This window comes from Pongo abelii, chromosome 10, assembly GCF_028885655.2.
Source record: "Pongo abelii isolate AG06213 chromosome 10, NHGRI_mPonAbe1-v2.0_pri, whole genome shotgun sequence".
NCBI classification, from domain to species: domain Eukaryota; kingdom Metazoa; phylum Chordata; class Mammalia; order Primates; family Hominidae; genus Pongo; species Pongo abelii.
The window spans coordinates 113,643,134-113,669,702 of record NC_071995.2 but is presented as its reverse complement, the minus strand read 5'-3'; the positions used below and the strand labels follow the sequence as shown (position 1 = coordinate 113,669,702).

At 45.7% G+C, this 26,569-nt stretch overlaps 1 long non-coding RNA gene across 1 annotated transcript in view; it reads left to right on the top strand.

Annotated features, from left to right (window-relative positions):
• The window catches only part of LOC129049230 (uncharacterized), a 32,811-nt gene extending 11,973 nt beyond the window's left edge, over window positions 1-20,838 (top strand). The window contains exons 2-4 of the long non-coding RNA XR_008512149.1: window positions 96-256; window positions 3,230-3,353; window positions 20,358-20,838. This is a non-coding gene — a long non-coding RNA (uncharacterized LOC129049230). The remainder of the gene's footprint in view (window positions 1-95; window positions 257-3,229; window positions 3,354-20,357) is intronic.
• Window positions 20,839-26,569: the final 5,731 nt, after the last annotated feature.

The window sequence follows — 26,569 nt, the reverse complement described above, 5'->3', positions numbered from 1 at the left end:
AATCCTCCTCTGCTTTTAAATAGAAGATCTATCCGAATGAGCATTCCATAGAATACACTTTAGAAAATTAATGATAGTCCAACTCCCTTTTACAGAAGAAGAAACTGAGACCCAGAGAGGGAACATGAACCTGCCTAAGCTCACACATCAAGCAGAGACAACAATGAAATTCAAGAATCCTGTCTCCTTCCAACATGCTGCATGTTAAGGAGGGCATTGTTAAATAACCTTGAAACTCAGTTCCAAGAAATGAAAGGTAAAGTTCTCTTTAATTTGTTATGAGGTGCTTATGGATTAAATGCCTAACAAGTGCACACACAAAAAATATTTTTTTGAAAGGCAATGAAATTTGGAAAAGTTACCATCAATGGTTTAAAAATCCAATGTAGAAGGAAGAGAAATGGTTGTGAGCAAGTTGTTGTTGAGAGTAGACAAGTGTGGATCTCCACTTGGATGGAATGATCAAAGTTTCATAAAGATTGGAAATAACCAGTTAGTTTTTTAATAGATCCACCTCTATCCTCTGCCCACCAACACTTTTCCCAACGTCACTGCCTTTAGCTCAGAGCCTCAACATCTCTTTCCCCAGCGCAACTACCACAGGCCCCAACCATCAACATCATCCCTGCCCAAGGGGCCTTGCTAAAGTTTAAATTTGACTATGTCATTCCACGTTCCCTTCAGAGCAAAGTCCAATTCCTTGCTGAAGAATATGAACCCAGCAGAGCTTTCAAGCCGCATCTCCTATCACATGTTCCCTCTTGCCCAACACTGGGACTGTCTCACTGTCTCCCAAACATTATCCACTTTTGTATTTCTCTCCATGCCTTTGATTATGCTTTATGCTCTGCCCAAAATGCACACTCCTATCTTCACTTGGAGAACTCCTCATCCTTCAAAGCCCATCTTCCATGCTCTCTCCTCCTTTAAGTGTCTCTGTTGGCCCATAGTAGAGTCTACTTTACATTTATTCATTCAAAAATCAAGGGACAGACCGGGCATGGTGGCTCATGCCTGTAATCCCAGCACTTTGGGAGGCCGAAAGGGGGGGATCGTTTGAGCTCAGGAGTCAAGACCAGCCTGGCCAACATGCTGAAACCCCATCTCTACTAAAAATACAAAAATTAGTAGCAGCGTGGTGACACGTGCTTGTAGTCCCAGCTACTAGGGAGGCTGAGGCAGGAGAATCACTTGAACCCAGGAGGCGGAGGTTGCACTGAGCCGAGATTGTGCTACTGCACTCCAACCTGGGTGACAGAGCGAGACTCCATCTCAAAACAAACAAACAAACAAACAAAAAATAATTCAGGGGTTTATTAAATACCTACTCTGTGCTGGTCACTGTTCCAGGGGCTAGGGAAACAGAAGTGAATAGGAAAAACAAGGTCCCTGATCGCATAAATTTAAAATCAAAATCCCAGCTACTCAGGAGACTGAGGCAGGAGGATGGCTTGAGGCCAGGAGTTTGACACTAGACTGGGCCACATAGCAAGACCCTATCCTTTAATAAATAAATTTTAAAAAAGAATTTAAAATCTATTGGAAGGAATAAAACCAATCAACAGTTAAAAAATTAAATAAGCTATTTCAATCTCAAAAAAAAAAATCATCAGTAATGCTGTATGTGTAAAAGCACAGTCCATCTCCCTGAACATGCCACTTCTCAACCTCCCAGGAGGACATCTACAGGATAGAGTAGCAGGCTGGGCATCAGAAGAAGCTGATCTGGGAGCCAGAGCTTGTGGCTCCTTTGGTGTCACAGTTCCTCCCCTAGGGCAGAAATTATCAAGGTTAATAATATGGCCAATAAACTGCAGGCTGGGGTGGAGCGGGGTCCAGAGATCATGATTATTAAGCTCTGCCTGATGCCAGGATGAAAGGTCGTCTATTAAAGGAGTAGTGCTATTAGGGCAGAGGTGGGGCAGGTCCTGGCTTTAGCCAGTGGCTGCAGAAGGCCTGGGGATCCTCTACATGAAAGTGCCGCTGCAAAGGCAGGCTGTGATTAATCAGAACTGTCATTAGCCCTCACATTACCGGCTTGCCAGGCCTTCACCCAGAGGACAGCTTGTAAAATCACCCTCCAATGCACCCTGAAGAAAATCTCATGGTCCCAACCCCAAATATCCCCAGCCTTTGTCCACCATTCAGATCCCTACACACCAGGAGGAGCTAGGTACCTCCCGTGTGCCAAGACCATCCCACAGATGGTATCTAATAGGTTGTTGTAGCAACAACCTATTGGATACTAATGCTATTGCCCCAATTTACAGGTCAGGAAACTGAAAGCCAGAAGGATGAGGTGACAGCTGGAGTGTGACAGAGCCACAATTCAATCCCAGACTTTCTGATGTCAAGTCCAGAGCTCCTCCTACCATGCTCTGCTTGTTCCAGGCCTTTCCTAACACACTGTCCCCTGACCAGGGAAGATTCTTTGTGTGTGTGCGCGTGTGGGTGTGTGTGTGTGTGTGTGTGTGTGTGTGTGCATGTGTTTGTTCTGAGACAGAGTCTCGCTCTGTCACCCAGGCTGAAGTGCAATGGCATGATCTCAGCTCACTATAGCCTCTGCCTCCTGGGTTCAAGTGATTCTCCCGCCTCAGCCTCCTGAGTAGCAGAGATTACAGGCGCCCCCCACCACGCCTGGCTAATTTTTGTATTTTTCATAGAGATGGGGTTTCGGCATGTTGGCCAGGCTGGTCTCGAACTCCTGACCTCAAGTGATCCACCCACCTCAGCCTCCCAAAGTGCTGGGATTACAGGCGTGAGCCACCGCGCCTGGCCTGTTTTTGGTTTTTGTTTGTTTGTTTGTTTTTGTTTTTGAGACAGGGTCTCACTCAGTTGCCCAGGCTGGAGTGCAGTAGCACAATCACAGCTCACTGCATCCTTGAACTCTTGGAGTCAAGCCATCCTCTCACCTCAGCCTCCCGAGTAGCTGGGACTACAGGCAGGCACTACCATCCCTGGCTAGTTTTTAAATTTTTTGTAGAGACTGGCCCCACTATGTTGTTGAGGCTGGCCTCAAACTCTCAGGCTCCAGCGATCCTCCTGCCTCAGCCTCCCAAAATGCTGAGATTACAGGCATGAGCCACCACATCCGGCCCCAGGGAAGGTTCTAGGGCAGCAGCTAAGGTATAGAAAGAAAAAAAAAAAACCACCACTGAGAAATCTTGGCTTCAGATTTTCATTTCTTCCCTCCTGCTTTCTCTAATAAATTTGTCTTCATTGCTCTAAGGACCTTCCAGATTCTTCCAGATTCTATAGAAACATTGTGGATCTTTCTCAAGAACACAGCATGCTAGGATTCCATCAGTCTTCAGAGGGACAGCATTTTAGAATGTTCAAAGGCTGAAAAGAAGGTGAGTCTTGGTAGAGATTGAGGAAATATTGGGAATTTTCTTCAAGCTGTGATTGTCCTCAACTACAAACCTGTTCATCACGTGTCCCAAGGCTTCCAAATCCATTAGGAGCATTCTACAATAAGAGTCATGCTACTTGGGATTTTATGTAGGATTTCCCAGATGTTGAGAACCCTACTTCAGTTTTCCCATTTGCAGAATGGGAACAATTAACTTCCACAAGATTAAGAATATGAGAAAATGCTTTTTGCTCTCTCTTTTAACCTCCCCTTTTTAATAGCATCAAGCTAGAAGTACTTAGCCAGGGCTTTCATGAATCGTTCATTCATTCATTCATTCATTCATTCATTCAACAAATATTTATTGAGCACCTATATGATGCCTAGTGCTGCTTTTGACCCTGAAGAGAAGGTCAACAGTAAGACATATACATATACGTATATCTGTGTGCAGAGAATCCCTAGCTTCCTTTGGATTCTCCAAGGGTTCTATGAACCAAAGTTAAAAAGCCACAGGGCTATGATATTATGAGGTGGAAAAAAATACTTCTGTTTCTTGGGGTATGTTTTCAGAGTAGCATTTTCAATTGATTTAATCCAGCTAATACATCCTGTGTTCCCATCCACTCACCAGTGTGTTAAGACATGGCCACATAAATTCCTTCTGACCCACAGGCATTATGGGTCCCTGTCCCAGCTTCCCCCTACTGCCACTTCTCCATCTATAAAATGGGATTAATGATAACCCCCAAGGATAGCATCACATTAATGAGCTGAAGAGACAAAAGTGCTTTGAGCTCACTGAAAAAGGGTGGGGCCAAGAGCAGTGGAGGCTGAAATGTAGCTGCTGCCTGTGAGAATGTAAGTTTATTTCCTGCTCATGGGAGCCCAAGAAGTATAAAAGGACAGTCTAGCCTCCTGGGGTGAAGCCTGAACAGACGTTGGAAAGGGACAAGTTTCCAGAGTTATGGACCAAAGTGGGAGAGGAGGTCATGCACATGTGTTTACCTCCGGGTCACTGGTTCCAAGGCAGCCTGGCAGATCTCAACTGAAAGTTACTGCCATCTGCTCCGTGACCTCAATCCATTTGCTACCATGCACACTGTAACTGGCAGCCCGAGTGGGCAGGCTGGCACCAACTGAGACTGAAAATGGGTCACTCCCTAGAGCCCTAAGGCCTGGCCTGGGCCCTGGAGTGGGGCAGGGGGTGAGCAGGGAGGGACCTAGAAACTCCAACTACAGTAATAGCTGTAAGAGTAACATGGGTGAAGTTCTCATCCTCTTGGAAGTTTCTGGACTCTCCACCGTTCCTCAGCTAGGGATCCCAGCAAGCCACGCTACGTGCATTCCATGTAACACCCCCATTCACAGGAACCAGGTGTCAGACAAATCAGAAAACAGAGCATCATGGGGCATATGGTCAATTTCATATGATAATGACAGCTTTTTATTAAGAAGCTACAGTGTGCCAAGCAAGAAGTTCAGCTCACGCCCAGTGTTACTTCATGCAATTATCAGCCCATACCCAGGAGGTATGCACTCTTCCCTTCAATTTACAGATGAAGAAACTGTTCAAGGTCACACAGCATGAGGTGGGGGGCCAGATTTGAACCCAAGACTGTGAGGAGTTACTGTTTAAGGGATATGGAGTTTAAGTTTAGAACGATAAAAAAAAATCCTAGAGATGGACGGTGGTGATGGTCAGTGTGGATCTACTTAATGCCACTGAACAGTGGAGTCAAAAACGGTTAAAATGGGGCCAGGCTCATGCCTGTAATCCCAGCACTTTGGGAGGCCGAGGCGGGCAGATCACCGAGGTGGGCTGAGCTCAGGAGTTCGAGACCAGCCTGGCCAACATGCTGAAACCCCATATCTACTAAGAATACAAAAAGTAGCCAGACATGGTGGTGGGTGCCTGTAGTCCCAGCTACCTGGGAAGCTGAGGCAGGAGAATCACTCGAACCTGGGAGGCAGAGGTTGCAGAAAGCCAAGATTGTGCCATTGCATTCCAGACTGGGTAACAGAGCGAGACTCAGTCTCAAAAAAAGTAACATAAAATAAAATTAAAATAAAGGTTAAAACGAACTTTGCTCTGAATCTAAAACTGCTCTAAAAAATAAAGTCAAGGCCAGATGCCATGGTTCACACCTGTAATCCCAGCACTTTGGGAGGCTGAGGCAAGAGGATAGCTTTAGGTGAGGAGTTCAAGACCAGCCTGGGCAAAGTAACGAGACCCTGTCACTACAAAAAATAAAAATAACAAAACTAGCCAGGCATGATGGTGCACACCTGTAGTCCCACCTACTGGGGAGACTAAGGCAGGAAGATCTCTTGAGTCCAGGAGTTTAAGGCTGCAGTGAGCTATGATTGTACCACTGCACTCCAGGCTCAGCAGCAGAGCAAGACCTTGTCTCTAAAAATATATATGTTAAAAAAAAAGTCAAATAAATGTTTTAATGGCATTAAAATGGTAGTTTTTGTTATGTATATTTTGCCACAATATAATTAATGAATTAAGATATCATTCTCTATCAAGAGGTCCCCGGTTCGTATCCAAGTGCCCTCTCCTGACTCCAAAAAAAGATATCATTCTCAAACTCCTGACCACAAGTGATCTTTCTGCCTCAACCCTACAAAGTGCTGGGATTACGGGCATGAGCCACATGATTCCTGGCCTAGGCAAGATATCATTCTTAAAGGAAAAACAAAGTATACATTCCCTTGCGACCCAGTGAATCGATCTAACCGAGACAATTCCACAGGTGTACACAGGGAGACATGACTCGGCGCGGTGGTTCACGTCTGTAATCCCAGCATTTTGGGAGGCAGAGGCAGGTGAATCACGAGGTCAGGAGATCGAGACCATCCTAGCTAACACGGTGAAACCCCGTCTCTACTAAAAGTGCAAAAAATTAGCTGGGCTTGGTGGCACATGCCTGTAGTCCCAGCTACTCGGGAGGCTGAGGCAGGAGAATCACTTGAACCGGGGAGGCGGAGGTTACAGTGAGCCAAGATCACACCACTGCACTCCAGCCTGGGTGACAGAGCAAGACTCCGTCTCAAAAAAAAGAAAAAAAAAAAAAAAGAAAGAAGCTGAAATGCAGGATTGTTTGTGATAATGAACCACTGAAAATAACATATATGCCTGCATGCCATGCATACAGCAATAGCTAGTAAATGCAGTGCATTCATTCAATGGAATTCATTCCACTCAGTGGAATGCTATACAGCAGAGGAAATATGATGAATTTATTATTACTAACATGGAAAGGTCTCTTAGGAATGTTGTTAAGCAAATAAGAGTAACAATAGGTTACAGAAGTATGTACACAGTATGAATTTTTACAATGTAAAAATACTAATACACCAAAAAATACCATTTATTTTCTGTCTCTGTGTGTGTGTGTGTGTGTCTGTGTGTCTGTAGTCAGTTCTGCTACAATGCTTGTTTTGAAAACATAAATTTTGGCTGGGCTCACGCCTGTAATCCCAGCACTTTGGGAGGCCAAGGTAGGCAGATCACGTGAAGTCAGGAGTTTGAGACCAGCCTGGCTAACATGGTGAAACGCTGTCTCCACTAAAAATACAAAATTAGCTGAGTATGGTAGCGGGTACCTGTAATACCAGCTACTTGAGAGGCTTAGGCAGGAGAATCACTTGAACCCGGGAGGCAGAGGTTGCAGTGAGCCGAGATCACACCATTGCACTCCAGCCTGGGTGACAGAGCGAGACTCCGTCTCAAAAAAAAAAAAAAAAGAGAAAAGAAAACATAAATTTCCTCCAATGTGATTGATATATTCAGGAACAATTTGAGCATAACCAAATTTTGTGTTTGCTATGCATGATTTTATTCAAAAGAAACACTGGATGAATGCAGAAAACTACACCCAGCTGAACCAAGCCACATAGGAATACACAAAATAAACACACTGCAAACACCCACCAGCTGCCTCAGCAATCTCGACGTGCTACGAGCCACACCCATCCACACCTGGTGTCACAACTTTAAGATTTCAGACAACTTCCCTCCACCGCTTTCCAGGAACTCACAAGCTGAAACCCTTCTGATGCCTACTTGCACAAACAAACTTTAGGACCTTTCCAATGTACCATTTTTATTGCAGCATTTACATGTATTTTTAACCATTTAACATGTGTAAAATTGTGCTATTATTTTTATTAGGTTCCTATTTTTTTACGTGTCACTGACAAAGTTTTTGAGCGCTGTTCCCTTCCCTATAACTTTTTTTTGAGACGGAGTCTTGCTCTGTTGCCCAGGCTGTAGTGCAGTGGCACGATCTTAGCTCACTGCAACCTCCACCTCCCAGGTTCAAGCAATTCTCCTGCCTCAGCCTCACAAGTAGCTGGGATTACAGGCATGCACCACCATGCTTGGCTAATTTTTTTGTATTTTTAGTAGAGATGGTGTTTCACCATGTTGGCCAGGCTGGTCTTGAATTCTTGGAATCCAATCACACCTCTGCCTCCCAAAGTGCTGAGATTACAGGTGTGAGCCACCTGGCCCGGCCACCCTATGACTTTTAATGTGTGATTTTGCATAGTGCTTTGATTTTAATTATTGTAGCAGAACTGACTGCATACTTATTTTTTGCCTAAAAAGATACTAGATATATTCTTATACACACACATATATGTTCATGGATGTGTGTGTATGGATGGATAGAGTCCACTTTAATAAGCTGATAGCAGTCAGTCAATTTATCATTAGGGATGGAGAGACTAAAGGAGGTGGCTACAGAGATTTTAGTCTTCTTTATGTAGGTTTAATATTTTTTTAAGGAGAGTTTTTAAGTCAGGTCTTAATTGTATAGCTAAATTTTTAATTGTTTTAGAAAAAAGAATGCACTATTTGTACACCCACCTTCTTAGCAACATTATTCCAACAGCCAACTAGTGGAAGCAACCCACGTGTCCATTGATGGATAATGGATAAAGAGATTGTGATAGATCCATGTAATGGAATATTACTCAGTGTTAAAGAATGAGAAAATCCTGTCACATGCCACAACAAGGATGGACCTTGAGGACATTATGTTAAGAGAAAGAAGCCAGTTACAAAAAACCAAACACTTTTTCTTTCTTTTTTTTTTTTTTTTTTTTTGAGACAGAGTCTCAGAGTCTCACTCTGTCACCCAAGTGAAAGTGCAGTGGTGCAATCTCAGCTCACTGCAACCTCCGCTTACCAGGTTCAAGGGATTCTCGTGCCTCAGCCTCCCGAGTAGCTGGGATTACAGGTATGCACCACCAAGCCCGGCTAATTTTCGTATTTTTAGTAGAGACAAGGTTTCACCATGTTGGCCGGGCTGGACTCAAATTCCTGGCTTCAAGTGATCTGACCGCCTCGGCCTCCCAAAGTGCTGGGATTACAGGCGTGAGCCACTGCACCTGGCCTCATTTACTTTTTTAACAGCAGCTGTCCTAATGGGTGGGAAGTGGTATCTCCTGTGGCTTTCTTTTTTTTGAGACTGAGTCTCACTCTGTCTCCCAGGCTGGAGTACAGTGCCACAATCTCAACTGACTGCAACCTCTGCCTCCTGGGTTCAAGGGATTCTCGTGCCTCAGCTTCTCGAGTAGCTGGGGTTACAGACGTGTGCCACCACACCCAGCTAATTTTTTATTTTTAGTAGAGACAAGATTTCACCATGTTGGCCAGGCTGGTCTCAAACTCCCGACCTCAGGTGATCTGCCTGCCTCAGCCTCCCAAAGTGCAGGGATTACAGGCGTGAGCCACCACACCTGGCCAACAAATACTTTTTCTGCAGGGTTGTTAAACTAAGGTAACAAAATAAAAAACAAACAAAACAAAACAAAAACCAAACACTGTGTGATTCTACTCTACATGGCAGCTAAAGTAGGTAAATTCATAGAAACAGAAACTAGAACAGTGGTTACCAGGAGTTTGGGGGAGGAAAGACCAGGGAGTTGGTATCTAATAGGTACAGAGTTCCTGAGTGCAGTGGCTCACTCCTGCAATCCCAGCACTTTGGGAGGCCAAGGCAGGAGGATCGATTTAAGACCAGTCTAGGCAACATGGCAAGAACTCATCTCTAAAAAAAAAAAAAAAAAAAACGCTTTTAAACAGCCAGGTGTGGTGGTGTGCGCCTCTAGTCCCAGCTATTGGGGAGGCTGAGGTGGGAGGATCTCTTGGGCCCAGGAGGTGAATGCTGTAGTGAACAGTGATCATGCCACTGCACTCTAGCCCGGGCGACACAGCGAGACTCTGTCTCTAAAATTTAAAAAAAAAAAAAATAGGAATAATAATTGGCACAGAGTTTCCGTCTTGAAAGATTAAAAAATTCTAGAGATTTGTTGCAAAAAAAAATGTGAATAAACTTAACGCTACTGAATTGTACATTTAGAAATGGTTAAGATGAAAAATTTTGTCATGTGTTTTTTTAACCACAATTTTTTTTTAAAGGGAGGATCCACAGTAACAAACCAATATACCATATTAATTGCATAAATAAAGCAACATACATGCAGGTTATGCAAAAAGGTATGGAATAACCCATTCTTTGCAGCTTCTAAAACAATAATTGGCGGCATATAAGTGAACAAATGCTAGCTGGTTAACGCTGGTTAGTGGGCCTATTGGGTTGGTTGGCTGATTGATTGGCGAGGGCACAATGCCCCACCCAGAGGCCTAACATGACAGCAGAGTCAGGAGGGTGCCATAAATAACATGTTAACGACATGACGTTCACAAGGCCAGGAATTCAGGAGGCGCCGCGTTGCTTTGCCCCTTTTGAATTCGCCGTGAAACCAGATCCCGCCTGCCTTCTACCAAGAAGGTGCCCGGAAAATCTGCAACCCAGGCACACAAGCAGGAGAAGTTTCGGGCCCAAGGGCTACAGGTCAGCCAGGGTCTCCAGCCCCCCTGTCCTGTTCACCACCCACAGATACCCCTGCCAGCTGCTCCCGGAGAGAGGCCCAGAGCTGAAATGGCACGCCTGCGTGCGTGCCGCATAGCAGGAGGACAATTTTGGCAGGCCTCTATGGGAAGCTTGCAGAACACCTGCCTCTGGGGTGTGTGGGGGCTGACCTTCTGTAGGGCTCCCACTTTCCCAGGGCCCTCCGTGATCCTCAGACGTGCCCTGGGCCCCGGCCACCGCTTTCAGCAGCAATCAGAGTAATGGCCCGCATCTGCTCCACTGATGAGTGGGTGGGTCGGGGAGACACAGCATTTCCAAGCAGTTGTGCTTCCAGGATCTCAGAGCAGCGGGGTGGGGGGAGGAAAGGCAGCTCCAGCCAGCTCTGTCCCTGCCAACACGACTGGGAAACGCCATCTCCTCATTCAGAATCACCTTTCCCACCTCTTGGCCCACTCAGACAACCTTCAAAAGCTAGTTAATATCTCCTTCTCTAGAGAGCCTCCCATGAGCCCAGGTATCCCACCTCTGTCCACAGCCACGGAGTTTAGAAGCCCTGATAGTTGGATCCTCCTTGCCCAGTTCACTTCCTGGCTTAGAGGAGGCTGCCTAAAGCAAACTAAACAACAAAGGAAGGAGGACAAGGCCTTCTTAGTGTGGAGCTGCTGAGTTGGAAGTCAAGAATCAAAGGATCTGGCCAGGTGTGGTGGCTCACACCTGTAATCCCAACACTTTGGGAGGCCAAGGCTGGTGGATCACTTGAGGTCAGCAGTTCAAGACCAACCTGGCCAACATGACAAAACCCCGTCTCTACTAAAAATACAAAAATTAGCCGAATGTAGTGGTGCACACCTGTAATCCCAGTTACTCTGGAGGCTGAGGCAGGAGAATCGCTTGAACCTGGGAAGCAGAGGCTGCAGTCAGCCAAGATCACACCACTACACTCACGCCTGGGCAAAAGAGTGAGAATCTATCTCAAAAAAAAAAAAAGAAAGGAAAAAAAGAAAAGAATAAGTAAAATGGTTAATTTTATGTTAAGTGAATCTCGACTCAATAAAAGAAAAAATATTTCCAGGATTTCAAATCCATCTCTAATTCCTCCTATTTTTAGAACCCCCAAAGTAACATCATTTTCCTGTTTCATAGTTGGGGAAATCAAGACCCAGAGAGGAAACAGAAATGGCTTCTGCTCTTAGATTTGGAGCTATTGTCAGGGTCTCCTGACTCCCCATCCATGGGTCTTTCTGTCACCATGATGCCCCTTGGGCCTCATCCTGCTCCCAGCCAGCTGTGTCCCCTGCCCAAGTTTTCTCTCTTGAACCTGTTTCCTTCTACATAAAATTGCTGGCTTGAGCAAGACATAATACCTTTCATATGATTTATGAGAGCATCTGGATGGCCACTAATTTTTACTCTAATAGTTTATTTTACCATGTACTAGAAAGTAAATACAATTGGCGGGGCACAGTGGTTCACGCCTATAATCCCAGCACTTTGGGAGGCCAAGGCAGGCAGATCACCTGAGGTCAGGAGTTCAAGACCAGACTGGCCAACATGGAGAAATCCCATCTCAACTAAAAATACAAAAAAAAATTAGCCGGGCATGGTGGTGAGCACCTGTAATCCCAGCTACTTGGAAGGCTGAAGCAAGAGACTCACTTGAACCCAGGAGGTGGAGGTTGCAGTGAGCGAGATCATGCTACTGCCCTCCAGCCTGGATGACAAGAGTGAGAGTCTGTCCCAAGAAAAGAAGAAGAAGAAGGAGAAGGAGAAGAAAAATACAATTAGCAAATCAAACTTTCAGCAATAGAGACTGAAGTGTGTGTATCTAAATGTTTTCTTTTTAAAAAAAACTTTCATGGGCTGGAAGTGGTGGCTCACACCTATAATCCCAACACTTTGGGAGGCCAAGGCGGGTGGATCACTTAGGCCAGAAGTTCAAAACCAGCCTGGCCAACATGGGGAAAACCAGTGTCTACTAAAAAAATCCAAAAATTAGCCAGGCATGGTGGTGCACACCTGTAATCCCAGCTACTTGAAAGGCTGAGGTACAAGGATCACTTGAACCCGGGAGGTGGAGGTTGCAGTGAGCTGAGATTGCGCCACAGCACTCCAACCTGGGCAACAGAGCAAGACTCTGTCTCAAAAAAATAATAATAATAAAAAATGAAATTTTCATGAATGCTTGCTTTCCTCTAAAAAATAATTCTTGCATTTGCCACACAAAAGCTAGAAAGCTTGACTATGTCTGTATCCCTTATTGATGGGAAAAACTCATGTGTGCAGGCCTTAAAATAGATGTTTATTTATTTTTTTAAGTGAGTTGGTTTAGAGGAAAATATGAAGAGAGTAATCCTACAGGTGGTGTAATCATGGAAAAACAGAGCTAAGAAGGAACGTGGCTGACTGAAGTACAGGACTTGCTGGGTGGCAGCTGTGACATTCTACGAGCCCATGGCAAGCCTTGGGCTTCCCCTGCCCCCTAGCATGGCTATTTAGGGTTCCAACCTAAAACACACCAGCCGGGATTGGCAAAGAGACAGGTGGGGCCTTGCGGGGACCCACAGTCGGGGAAACATATGAAGCTTTGTCTCCCAGCAGCCCCACACTCCATACAACTGTTGGTTAGGACCCTTGGACTCCATCCCTGGTCTGCCCAGCCTCCTTTTTAGCTCCTGTCCCCTGGTTCCCCCCTTACCTCCCCAGATATCTACATGGTGACATCATCCTCCAAGCCCAAGCCCTCGGCTAGCCGCCCTGCTGAGAAGGGACTTTGAGGGAAGGACGGAGGTATAACCTCTCCAAGGGAAAGTGTCTACACTGAAACCGTGCCCAAAAAAAGTATTTAAATTGAAGCCCAGGGGCATACCTTTCTGAGGGTGGAATTTGAGGCCATGTGACAGGTGGCAGGGGGACACATTTTTGGACGGTGGGGGACTTGCCAATATCTTTTGAGCACATCCCCTAGGCAGCTGCTGAGACCCACATTTGGACAGGCAGGCAGTTCTTTTTCTGGGCAACTTCATTTCAGGGGTGGACAAGTTCGGCCTAGCTGGGCTGGCTGGAGGCTCTCAACTCCTCCAAAAGTTACCTTGCTACACACTTTCTCCCTGGCAAGCTCAACCAAGCATTTGGTGGAGCTGGAAGAATGTAGACGTTGGAGTTGGACAGATCTGAGTTTGAGTTCTGGCTCTTTCTCTGGCCAGCTGTGTGGCTATGGGTGTGCCCCTGCACCTCTGGGTCTCAGGCTCCTGCCTCCAACAGGAGGTGGATAATTCCAAACTTTGGGCTTTGGTTTGAGAATGATCAAAATGGATGTCCACAGAAGGCGGTACATTGTAGGTGTGGATAAGCAGTGTATTATTTTAAAGAAAAGGTGAATTTTCTTTTAAACATAGCCCATCAGACTATGGCTTGAGGACTAAAAAGAAATGTCACCCAACAAAATATAATCTGGGTATATGTATATTTAGGGATAAGGGATGAAAACATGAGTAGATGGAGAAAGAGAAGAAAACATTCCTTTAGACCAGGCTCAGTGGCTTATGCCTATAATCCCAAAGCTTTGGGAGGCCGAGGCAGGAGGATCACTTGAGGTCAGGAGCTTGAGACCAGCCTGTGGGCAACATACCGAGACCTCATCTCTTCCAAAAATTTTAAAATGAGCCGGGGGTGGTGGTAAGCTACAGTCCCAGCTACTCAGGAGGCTGAGGTGGGAGGATGGCTTCAGCCTGGGAGTTTGAGGCTGCAGGGAGCTGTAATTTCATCACTGCACTCCAGCCTAGGGGCAACTGAGCGTGACCTGAAAAAAAAAAAAGAAAGAAAGAAAAAGAAGGAAGGAAGGAAAGAAAGGAGGGAGGGAGGGAGGGAAAGAGAAGAAAGAAAGAAAAAGAAAGAAAGAAAGAAAAGAAAGAAAGGAAGGAAGGAAGGAAGGAAAGAAAGAGAAAGAAAAGGAAGGAAGGAAGAAAGAAAGGAAGGAAAGAAAGAACGAACTTTCCTCCAAATACATTTTTATACCTCTGGTTATTGAACCAGGCAACCTTATTACCTACTCCGAAGATGAAATTTACAAACGTACATCATGCAGGAAAGTAGCCTAATGTCCGCATTGTCCACCCCCCGCCCCGACCCCACCCCCCGCCATGCACACCCCCGTCCCCACCCCTGATCGCAAACAAGGGCATTGCTTTGTGTCTCCCCTTAAGGCAGTTTGTAAAGAGCCCGAGTAAGGAGCGAAAACGAGGGCAACCCTCAAACAAGCTGTTGGACTTCGCCAAGCAACTGGCCTCCCCATCGCTAATTAAGTTAATCCGGGTGGGTTTTTCTTTTCTTTTCTTGCCTGATTCCCTCCTGCAGAATCAGCAGGAACACCAAAGAGAAATGTTCATGGTAACCCGCCAAGCAGGCCTTCTCTTCAGCTGACAAGACGCATTAACGCCACAGAGAAGGGAAACTTCCCCCATACACCACACGAGTAATAAAAAACCTATTTTGTTTTCAGCTGACCACACAGCGCATGTGCCAGGGTAAATAGATCTCCTTTCTGCGGCTTTTCACCCCCTTCTCCTCCACCATCCCCACCCTCTTTCCATGTTTGGGGAGTTTTGATATGTCATAACATTGTGTCTGTTTATCTGAAATATTTCCACTCAAAATGCTTGTTTGCTCAACCAGACTGACATGTTGACAGAGCTCCCGACAGCTGAGTGACTCCGATTGGAATAAAATGTAAAGTAAACACATTTGCATACAGTTTATATACAGCCTGGGTCTGAGGAAGCAGAGGAAGTAGGGAGATTGAAATCCGAATTTCTTATCTTCCATCACCCTGGCTTTTGGGGACCCTCCCTTCTTTTTTCCAGCTCTCTGCTCCCGAAATGCCTCCTGAGTCATAGGCTCAGCCTGCCTTTGGGGGTCCGAAAAACGTCCTTTGTAGTTTCTGCCTGATCTAGTTTCTTCCCTTCCTCGACGGGTGCGTTTGAAGGCTTGAGTAATTTTCTTATGAGCTCTGAGAGCATGAGCCCAGGCGAATCCAAACAAACGAGCTGTGTGTGTTTTGAGCAGATTCCATCCTTCTTTGAGCCTCTTTTTGTGAAATGAGGGAGTTGCACTCAAGTTGATCTCTTGGAGATTTCCAGTGTTGATCTTCTGTGTAGCCTGTCTCAGATACTCAGGAACACCACACTTTTAATGGTTGAGCTGTCCTGTCCTGGCACACAGAGACTAACTTGCTTTTTTTTGTTTGTTTTTTCTTTTTTTTTTTTTTTTTTTTTTTTTTTGAGATAGGCTTTTACCCTGTCGTCCAGATTGGAGTGCAGTGGTGTGGTCCCAGCTCACTGCAGCCTCCAACTTTTGCCTTCAGGCCATCCTCCCACCTCAGCCTCCCAAGTGTCGGAGGTTATAGCCACAAGTCAGCACAGGCATTGAAACTAATTTTCGCTTTCTTTTGTTCTCTTCCTTCTTTCTTTCTTTTTTCTTTCTTTCTCTCTTTCTTTCTCTCTCTCTTTCTTTCTCTCTGTCTTTCTTTCTGTCTCTATTTCCCTCCTTCCCTCCCTCCCTTTTCTTTTCTTTTCTTTTTCTGAGACAGAGTCTTGCTCTGTAGCCCAGGCTGGAGTGCAGTGGTGTGATCTCAACTCACTTCAACCCCCACCTCCCAAGTTCAAACAATTCTCCTGCCTCAGCCTCCCAAGTAGCTGGGATTACAGGCGACCACCACTATGCTCGGCCAATTTTTGTATTCTTAGTAGAGACGAGGTTTCACCATGTTGGCCAGGCTGGTCTTGAGCCCTTGACCTCGTGATCTTCCCACCTCTGCCTCCCAAAATGTTGGGATTACAGGCGTGAACCACCACACCTGGTCACTTCCTTCCTTTTCTTTTTTTGAGACAGTCTCTCACTCTGTTGAGCAGGCTAGAGTGCAGTGACATGATGACAGCTCACTATAACCTCAAATGCCTAGACTCAAGAGATCCTCCCATCTCAGCCTCCCGAGTAGCCGGGACTACAGATGCACACTACCAGTCTGGCTAATTTTTTAAAATTTTTTCAGCCTCCTGCTACACCTGGGCAAGGCTAATTTCTCTTTTTCTTTCCTTTTTTTGAGACGGAGTCTCACTCTGTCTCCCAGGCTGGAGCGCAGTGGCGCGATCTCAGCTCACTGCAAGCTCCGCCTCCCAGGTTCACGCCATTCCCCGACCTCAGCCTCCTGGGTAGCTGGGACTACAGGTGCCCGCGACCACGCCCGGCTAATTTTTTTTTATTTTTAGTAGAGACAGGGTTTCACCGTTGTTAGCCAGGATGGTCTCAATCTCCTGACCTCGTGATCTGCCTGCCTCGGCCTCCCAAAGTGCTGGGATTACAGGCTTGAGCCACCGCGCCCAACCAACAAGGCTAATTTCTTTTTATATATATATATATACTTTAAGTTCTAGTGTACTTGTGCACAACATGCAGGCTTGTTACATATGTATACATGTGCCATGTTGGTGTGCTGCACCCATTAACTCGTCATTTACATTAGGTATATCTCCTAATGCTATCCCTCCCTGCTCCCCCAACCCCACAACAGGCCCTGGTGTGTGATGTTCTCCACCCTGTGTCCAAGTGTTCTCATTGTTCAATTCCCACCTATGAGTGAGAACATGTGGTGTTTGGTTTTCTATCCTTGCGATAGTTTGCTCAGAATGATGGTTTTCAGCTTCATCCATGTCCCTACAAAGGACATGAACTAATTCTTTTTTATGGCTGCATAGTATTCCATGGTATATATGTGCCACATTTTCTTAATCCAGTCTATCATTGATGGACATTTGGGTTGGTTCCAAGTCTTTGCTATTGTGAATAGTGCCACAATGAACATATATGTGCATGTGTCTTTATAGTGGCATGATTCATAATCCTTTGGGTATATACCCAGTAATAGGATGGCTGGGTCAAATGATATTTCTAGTTCTAGATCCTTAAGGAATCGCCACACTGTCTTCCACAATGGTTGAACTAGTTTACAGTCCCACCAACAGTGTAAAAGTGTTCCTATTTCTCCACATCCTCTCCAGCATCTGTTGTTTCCCGACTTTTTAATGATCGCCGTTCTCTTTTTTTTTTTTTTTTTTTTGAGACAGTGTCTCGCTCTGTTGCCCAGGTTGGAGTGCAATGGCATGATCTCAGCTCACTGCAACCTCCACCTCTGGGGTTCAAGCGATTGTCCTGCCTCAGCCTCCCAAGTAGCTTGGATTACAGGCAGCCACCACTATACCCAGGTAATTTTTTTTGTATTTTTAGTAGAGATGGGGTTTCACCATGTTAGTCAGGCTGGTCTCGAACTCCTGACCTCAGGTGATCTGCCTGCCTCAGCCTCCCAAAGTGCTGGGATTACAGGTGTGAGCCACCGCACCCAGCCTAATGATCACCATTCTAACTGGTGTGAGATGGTATCTCCTTGTGGTTTTGATTTGCATTTCTCTGATGGCCAGTGATGATGAGCATTTTTTCATGTGTCTGTTGGCTGCACAAATGTCTTCTTTTGAGGTGTCTGTTCATATCCTTTGCCCACTTTTTGATGAGGTTGTTTGATTTTTTCTTGTAAATTTGTTTAAGTTCTTTGTAGATTCTGGATATTAGCCCTTTGTCAGATGGGTAGATTGTAAAAATTTTCTCCCATTCTGTAGGTTGCCTGTTCACTCTGATGGTAGTTTCTTTTGCTGTGCAGAAGCTCTTTAGTTTAATTAGATCCCATTTGTCAATTTTGGCTTTCGTTGCCATTGCTTTTGGTGTTTTAGTCATGAAGTCCTTGGCAAGGCTAATTTCTTAACTCTCCCCCATCCTTAGGAAATGGAGCTCCACCTAATTCCTCGCTGCTTCTCTCCAGTTTCATAAAGGAATCCTAAGACAGCACTCAGAAAATCCAGGGATAGCAACGCCTTGTCTAAGTCTCCATCTTATACCAGTGGTACACAAGACTAAAAGAGTGCAGCACTTCTCTAAGCATCACACAACCTCAGAATCCTACTTAACACAGTGGTCCCAGTAGCTAACACGCTGATTAGAGTTGGCTTTCAAGATGCAAACCATTTCTCACCTCTTGTCTAATCCAGTGGTTCTTAGAGTGGGGTCCCTGGAGCAAGAGCAGTGATAATCAGGAGGTCTTTGGTGGGATCCAAGACTCCCCATTTCTAACAAGCTCCTGGGTGGTCAATGCTGCTAAGCTGAGGACCACACTGTGAGTAGCCAGCCTGTGACCCCAAGCTGAGGACCACACTTTGAGTAGCCAGCCTGTGTCCCCCTATAACCTACCCCTCCAAATGCTGCCAGCCTCTCAGATTCCCATTTGCAGATTCACTTTTGTTCCTCATGCTTGTCAGACAGTCCCAAGACTACAGCAAACTGGACCCGACCACCACATGAGTACATTTCAAAACGGGTATTGACACATACCGCAAAGAAAAGGAGTATCAAAGCACAGCATTTGCCTAGAGAAACCCAAACACTGTGAAAGGGCTGAAAGATAAATTCAGGCAAATATGTTTGCATACAGTTGACAGGCTTTTGCCTAGACCCAAACTGCTCTCCAGGTGAGTGAAGCCACCGTTACAACTTGCCTGGGGCCTGGCAGAGCTTGGCAGAGCTTGGCAGGAGGCAGGAGGCCACCGTATGATTGCAGAGCCTGTGCAACTGACCCTCCTTTCTGCCTCTGAGAACCTTCCCTCATCAGAGGGGCTGGATCTCAGTACATGATTCTGACACTCTTGCCCATTCCCCGAGCAGAATGGGCAGTCAACAGTGGGTTACTCATAGCACCACGGGCTACAAGCCTCTACCCTAGGGAAGGGGCATGAAGGCAGCCTCAGACTCTGTAAGCACCACTGGATAGAGGCAAGAGAAGGGGTCAGGTGGGGTGGCTCACACCTATAATCCCAGAGCTTTAGGATGCAAAGGTGGGCGGATTCCTTAAGCCCAGGAGTTCGAGGCTGCAGTAAGCTATGACCACTCCACTGCATTCCAGCCTGGGGGGGAAAAAAATAGGCAGAGAAGGGAGGACTACAAGGAATCCTAATTTATTTAATCGTAGAATATGGGATGCCTCAAACTGGGCTGTGCCTGGTCATACTTCTTGCCTTTTCCTACCTGTTCTGTGCTAAACCCAAAATGCATTACCTACTCTTCTCTACTTGTTCAATTCCAATGTTAAACTCACAGTCCTCCTCTTCATCATACCTAACATGCGGCGAGCACCTAAAACTTGCCACGGACTGGGCTAATAATTTAACCAAAATTAGTTTACCATAATGCCACCACGTAGCCCTTTATGAAAGATCAGGCCAGGCGAGGGGGCTCACACTTGAAATCCCAGCACTTCGGGAGGCCGAGGTGGGTGGATCACCTGAGGCCAGGAGTTCGAGACCAGCCTGGCCAACGTGGCAAAACACTGTCTCCACTAAAAATACAAAAATTACCCAGGCATGGTGGTGTATGCCTGTAATCCCAGCTGCTCGGGAGTCTGAGGCAGGAGAATCACTTGAACCCGGGAGGCAGAGGTTGCAGTGAGCCGAGATTGCACCACTGCACTCTAGCCTGGGCAACAGAGCAAGACTCCATCTCAAAAAAAAAAAAAAAAAATCAGAAAACAGAGACTTGGAGAAGAAAGGTAGCTTGCCCAAGGCCACATCACTTATAAGTGGCAGAGCCAGGGCTTGAATCCTGGTCAATTGGGTTGAAGAGCCAGTGCTTTTGAAGGCTCAGAGCAAGCATTCGTTCCTCCAGGAGCTCTTCCACAATTACACACTCTCATGCAGGCCCTCCTGTGTGTCCCCAGAGTACTCTCTATGTGACCTCTATTGTAGCACTTCCTGCGCCATCTTGCTTTGCACCTCAGGGCCTTTGTATTTGCTGTTCCTACCACCTGAAATGCCCTTCCCCAGCAAGTCTCCAGTCTTTACCTCATCTGGGTCTGTATTCCTTTTCAATGGCTGCTGTAACAAATGATACAAATTTAATGGCTTAAAACCACACACATTTATGATCTTCCAGTTCTGGAGGTGGACAGTTTAAAATGGGCTGGCCAGGCTGTGTTTCTTCTGCAGGCTCTAGGAGACAGTGTATTTCCTTGTCTTTTCCAGCTTCTCCAGGCAGCCACGTTCTTGGCTCATGGCCCCACGTCCACTCCTTCCATCATCATATCGTCTCTGACTCTGACCGGAACCACCCACCTCCCTCTAATCAGAACGCCTGTGATGATCTAGGGGCCATTTGGATAATCCAGAATAATCCTTTCAACTCAAGAGCCTTCATGCAATCACCTCTGAAAAGTCCCTTTTGCCGTGTCAGGCAACGTCCTCACAGGTTCCAGGGATTAGGACATGAACATCTATTTGGGACCATCATTCTGCCCACCAGAGGATTTCTGTGTCAGATCTAAACCAGCATCTTCCTTCACTTTCTGCCGTCCTTCCTTGATTTTTTTCCCCAGAGCATTTGCCACCATCTGTTATATCCTGAAGTTATTTGCCTATCTGTTACCTGTCATTCTCCCACAAAAGAAGAGTGTCTCTTATGTACTGCTGACTCCCTTGAACAATGCAGACACACAGTAGGTGTTCAATAAAGGCTTTTGAATAAACAATGATTTGTTTATTTATTTATTTGTTTGTTTATTTATTTGAGACCAAGTCTCACTCTGTCGCCCAGGCTGGAGTGCAGTGGCATGATCTCAGCTCACTGCAACCTCTGCCTTCCGGGTTCAAGCGATTCTCCTGCCTCAGCCTCCCGAGTGGCTGGGATTACAGGCACGCACCATCATGCTCAGCTAATTTTTGTATTTTCAGTAGAGACGGGGTTTCACTGTGTTGGCCAGGCTGGTCTCCAACTCCTGACCTCAAGTGATCCGCCTGCCTCGGCCTCCCAAAGCGCTGGAACTACAAGCGTGAGCCACCATTCCTGGCCTTGAATAAACAATGATTGATGTCATGGTGGATTGTCCGGATTTCTTTTGTCACTGGGACCCCAAGGGCAGAGGCCCTGTCTGATGGCTTCATCTTCTCAAACATGGGCTAGATGAACCTACTTTCTCAGCCCTGCTTTTTTGCAACCACTAGCCCCAGGGAAAATAGAAGAAATCCTGAACTCCACACACTAGAATTCACACAGCTGAAGAGTGTCCCAACACCCTAGGGGCTCCTAATGGGGAAATTATACACAGACAGAGGAAAATGGGGTGTTGGTAATGTCACCCCCATCCTGAGTAAGCCTGCCTGGACCAGGCTTTTCTGTCCTGGCCCCAAGTTCTTTCCCAGCCTTGTCAAACAGCCAAGTGATTCAGCAAGAAAGCAGGTTCTTGCCACCTTTATCCATACGTGGGTCAGGGCCACATCCTGTCTATGTGTTCATTTCTAAATACAAGAGGAGAAATGAAACCCTTCCAACAGTGGTCACATGATTTTTTTTTTTTTTTTTTTTTTTTTTTTGAGACTGGGTCTTGCTCTGTCACCCAGGCTGGAGTGCAGTGGCACGATCTCGGCTCACTGCAATTTTTGCCTCCCAGGTTCAAGCAAGTCTCATGACTCAGCCTCCCAAGTAGCTGGACCACAGGTGCATGTCACCATGCCCAGCTGATTTTTTGTATTTTTGGTAAAGACAAGGTTTTGCCATATTGCCCAGGCTGGTCTTGAACTCCTGAGCTCAAGCAATCTGCTCACCTCAGCCTCCCAAAATGCTGAGATTACAGGCGTGAACCACGGCACGTAGCCATGAGTTCTTTTTTTCTGCTCCCAACTTTCTACCAACTTTATCCCACCATCCCCTTATCCTAGAGTTGGTGTTTGAAAATGCTGTGGGAGAAAAGAGAATGAAAAACAAGAAATAAAATCTGATTGTTTTGCTTCTCTGCTTAAAACCATCCTATGATGGGTGTGGTGGCTGATGCTTATAATCTCAGCACTTTGGAAGGCCTAGGCAGGAGGATCACTTGAGTCCAGGAATTGGAGACCAGCCTGGGCAACACAGTGAGACCCTACCTCTACAAAATTAGCTGGACATAGTGGCACATGCCTGAACTTCCAGCTATTTAGGAAGCTGAGGTGAGAGGATCTCTTGAGCCTGGGAGGTCAAGGCTGCAGTGGGCTATGATCGCACCACTGTACTCCAGCCTAAGCAACAGAGTGAGACACTGACTCAAAAAAAGAAAAGAAAAGAAAAGAAGGAAAGAAAGAAAGAAAAGAAAAAAACCTTGAGTATCATTTTCCTGGCTTCATCTCTTACTAGCTGTGTGGCTTTGGACAAGTTGCTAAATTTCTCTGTAGCTCAGCTTCCTTAACTAGGATATGAGGAGAATAAAAGTGTCTTAGTCTGTTTTTTGCTGCTATAACAGAATATCATAGACAGGGCAATTTACAAAAAACAGAAATTTATTTCTCTTAGTTCTGGAGGCTGGGAAGTCCAAGATCTTGGTGCCAGCAGGTTTTGATGTCTGATGACAGCCCAGCCCCACTTCGAAGAAGTCATCTTGAATGTCTCATCCTATGCTAGAACTTGTTATGTGGCCTCAATCAACCGTAAGGGATGTCGGGGGGCAAATGGAGTATTTGGGGAGCACTCCTGTGTCCCAAACTTCTACTGGGAGGAACACTACTGCTCACATGGCCGAAGAGCAGAAGAGAATAAACCCACTTGCAAGCCCTTTTATAGCAGCATTAATTCATTCATGAAAGCAGAGCCCTCAAGACCCAAAATACCTCCCATTAGACCCCACCTCTCAAAACTGTTGCATAGGAGATTAAGTTTCCAACACACGGATCTGGAGAAGACAACAACATTCAAACCACAGCGAATAGTAACTGACCTCTGTCCTAAAGGACACAGTGACTCGACTTGATATATATAGTGCTCAGCACAATGCCTAGCACACAGCAAGTGCTCAAAAACTGTGGAATGTATTTTGGCAGTTCCTCAAAAAGTCAACGTCAATCTATCATATGACCCAGCAAGTCCACTCCGAGGTAAATACCCAAAAGAAATGAAAAAAATATGTCCACATGTCCACACATTGTACGTGAATATTCACAGCAGCATGCTACATAATAGTCAAATGTTGAAAATACCCCAAATGTCAGGCCAGGCGAGGTGGCTCATGCCTGTAATCCTAGCACTTTGGGAGGCCGAGGCGGACGGATCACAAGGTCATGAGTTCGAGACCAGCCTGGTCAATATGGCGAAACCCCATCTCTACAAAAAATACAAAAATTGGCTGGGCATGGTGGTGTCCACCTGTAGTCCCAGCTACTCAGGAGGCTGAGGCAGAAGAATCGATCACTTGAACCCAGGAGGCAGAGTGAGACTCCAACAAAAAATAAATAAATAAATAAATAAACCCAAATGTCTATCAATGGATAAATGGATTAACAAATTGTGGTGTATTCCTAAAATGGATTAATTTTCAGCCATAAAAAGGAGTGAGGTACTGGCACATCCTACAACATAGATGAACATGAAGACATGATGCTGTCAAAGAAGCCAAATAGAAAAGGCCACATATTGGATGATTCCATTCATACGAAATGTCTAGAATAGGCAAATCCATAGAGACAGACAGTAGATTAGTGCTTGCCTAGGGCTGGAGGGAAGAGGGAATGGGAGTGATTACTTTATGGGAATGAGGTGTTCTTCTGGGGCAATAAAAAAGTCTTGAAACTGGAGAGAGGTGGTGTTTGCACAACATTGTGAATGCACTCTATGCCACTGAACTGTACACTTTAAAATGGTTAATTGTATGTTCTGTGAATTTCACTTCAATTTTTTTTTTTTTTTTTTTTTTTTTTGAGACAGAGTCTCACTCTGTCACCTAGGCTGGTGTGCAGTAGTGTGATCTCAGCTCACTGCAACCTCCACCTCCCAGGTTCAAGTGATTCTCCTGCCTCAGTCTCCCGAGTAGCTGGGATTACAGGTGCCCATCACCACACTCGGCTAATTTTTGTATTTTTAGTAGAGACAGGGTTTCACTATGTTGGCCAGGCTGGTTTAGAACCCTTGACCTCAGGTGATCCACCCACCTCGGCCTCCCAAAGTGCTGGGATTACAGGCGTGAGCAACTGCACCTGGCAGGCCTCTTTTCTAAGGGCACTAATCCCATTCATGAGTGCTCCATCCTCATGACCTCATCACCTTCCTATGTCCCCAACTCTTAATACCATCACACTGGAGGTTAGGTTTCAACATATGAATTTGGGGGTGACACAAACATTAGACATAGCAGGAGGGGAAAAGGAAAAGAAGGCCCTCCTCTTCAGTTGGCCCAACAGACCCAGGTCTTCCAAGAGCATGCTAGGTTCAGCCTAGCCCCAAACACATTTAGCCTGCAGCACTTCATTCCGGCTGTAATGAAATTACATGTGTGTGCTTATAGGGAAAGGGAGCCAGTATGGTTTTGATTTATTTATACTCAGCTCCTCGGATGCAGTAGGGTAGTTGCTGTTTGATGTCAGAGCCTTTCTGCAAGGACTTTGCAGGAGCCTCATTTCTCTTTGGTAACAAGAAACCAAAGTTAGCTCCGACTAAATTGTCTTCAAAGTCTGAGTGAGGAAGTTGCTCCAAGAAGTAACTTACTAAAAGAACGCGTTCCCTCATTCAAGTAGGTATGAAATAAAGATCCGGTTTCCAGGACCCAAGGGCTTTCCCCAAAACTCAGGAACTCAGACTTATTCCCCAACATATTAGGAGCCTTCTAGCAAGGGGTAATTTCAGAAGAAAGAATAGAGATAAAAGACCTTTGCCAAAGACTTGCTATGACACCAGGGACTTTACAGATATCCTCTTAATCAAACTCTATTTTTCTGATAAGGAAACTAGGCTGGGAGAAGTAAATAGGATGGATTAAGATGTTGAGGAACTGGGCTTGAAACCAAATAGGGCTGATGCATCTATATTATTTCAGTTTAACCCCTTGTTGCAGTTACTATTGCTGTGTAACAAATTGCCCCAATGCTTGTGATATAAAACAGCCCATTTTATTATGTTCACAAACTCTCTGAGTCAGGAATTTAAAAAAGGCATAGTGGGTGTTATGCATTGAATTTCATCCTTTGAAAAAAAATAGGTTGAAGTCCTAACCCCCAGGCCTCCAAATATGACCTGATTTGGAAATACTGTCTTTATAGAGGAAACCGAGTTAAAATGAGGTCTTAAAGGTAGGCTCCAATCCAGTATGACTCGTGTCCTTATGAAAAGGAAAAATTGGTGCCAGATGTGGTGGCTTATGCCTGTAATCCAAGCACTTTGGGAGGCTGAGGCCAGAGGATCACTTGAGGCCAGGAGTTTGAGACCAGCCTGGGCAACACAGTGAGACCCCAACCTCTATAAAAATATATATTTAAAAAATTAGGCCAGGCGCCGTGGCTCAGGCCTGTAATCCCAGCACTTTGGGAGGCTGAGGTGGGTGAATCACCTGAGGTCAGGTGTTCAAGACCAGCTTGGCCAACATGGTGAAACCCCATCTCTACTAAAAATACAAAAATAGCCAGGTGTGGTGGCACATGCCTGTAATCCCAGCTACTCAGGAGGCTGAGGCCTCCGATCCTCCCTGAGAATCACTTGAACCCGGGAGGCAGAGGTTGCAGTGAGCTGAGATTGCACCACTGCTCTCCAGCCTGGGCAACAGAGCAAGACTTCATCTTAAAATAAACTAATAATTAAAAAAAGAATAGGCTGGATGTGATGGCACACACCTGTGGTCCCAGCTACCTGGGAGGCTGAGGTGGAAGGACTGCTTGAGCCTGAGAGGTCAAGGCTGCAGGAAGCCATGATCACACCACTGCACTCCAGTCTGGGTGAAAGAGCAAGACCTTGTCTCAAAAGAAAGGAAATCAATACATGGACTGAACAGAGTGTTAGGGTATCAGGTCTTCATATCCCCTTCAACCAGCCCCACTCTTCTTCAGTCTGTTTTACATATTGGAGTTCTGCACATGATTTTGCTTGAAGAGAGGTTTCCAGAGTTATAAAAGCACTTTCATTTTACAAGATGGGAGGTGAAAACTGAGTTCCAAACAGAAGTAAGATTTGCCCAAGGACATCAATGACTCAACAGAGGTCTTAAGAGAAGAAAGCAAGTTTTAAGACATAGAAGTGGCCAGGTACAGTGGCTCACACCTGTAATCCCAGCATTTTGGGAGGTGGAGGCAGGTGGATCACCTGAGGTCGGGAGTTCGAGACCGGCCTGACCAACATGGAGAAACCCTGTCTTTACTAAAAATACAAAATTAGCCTGGCATGATGGCACATGCCTGTAATCCCAGCTACTTGGGAGGCTGAGGCAGGAGAATTGCTTGAACTCAGGAGGCAG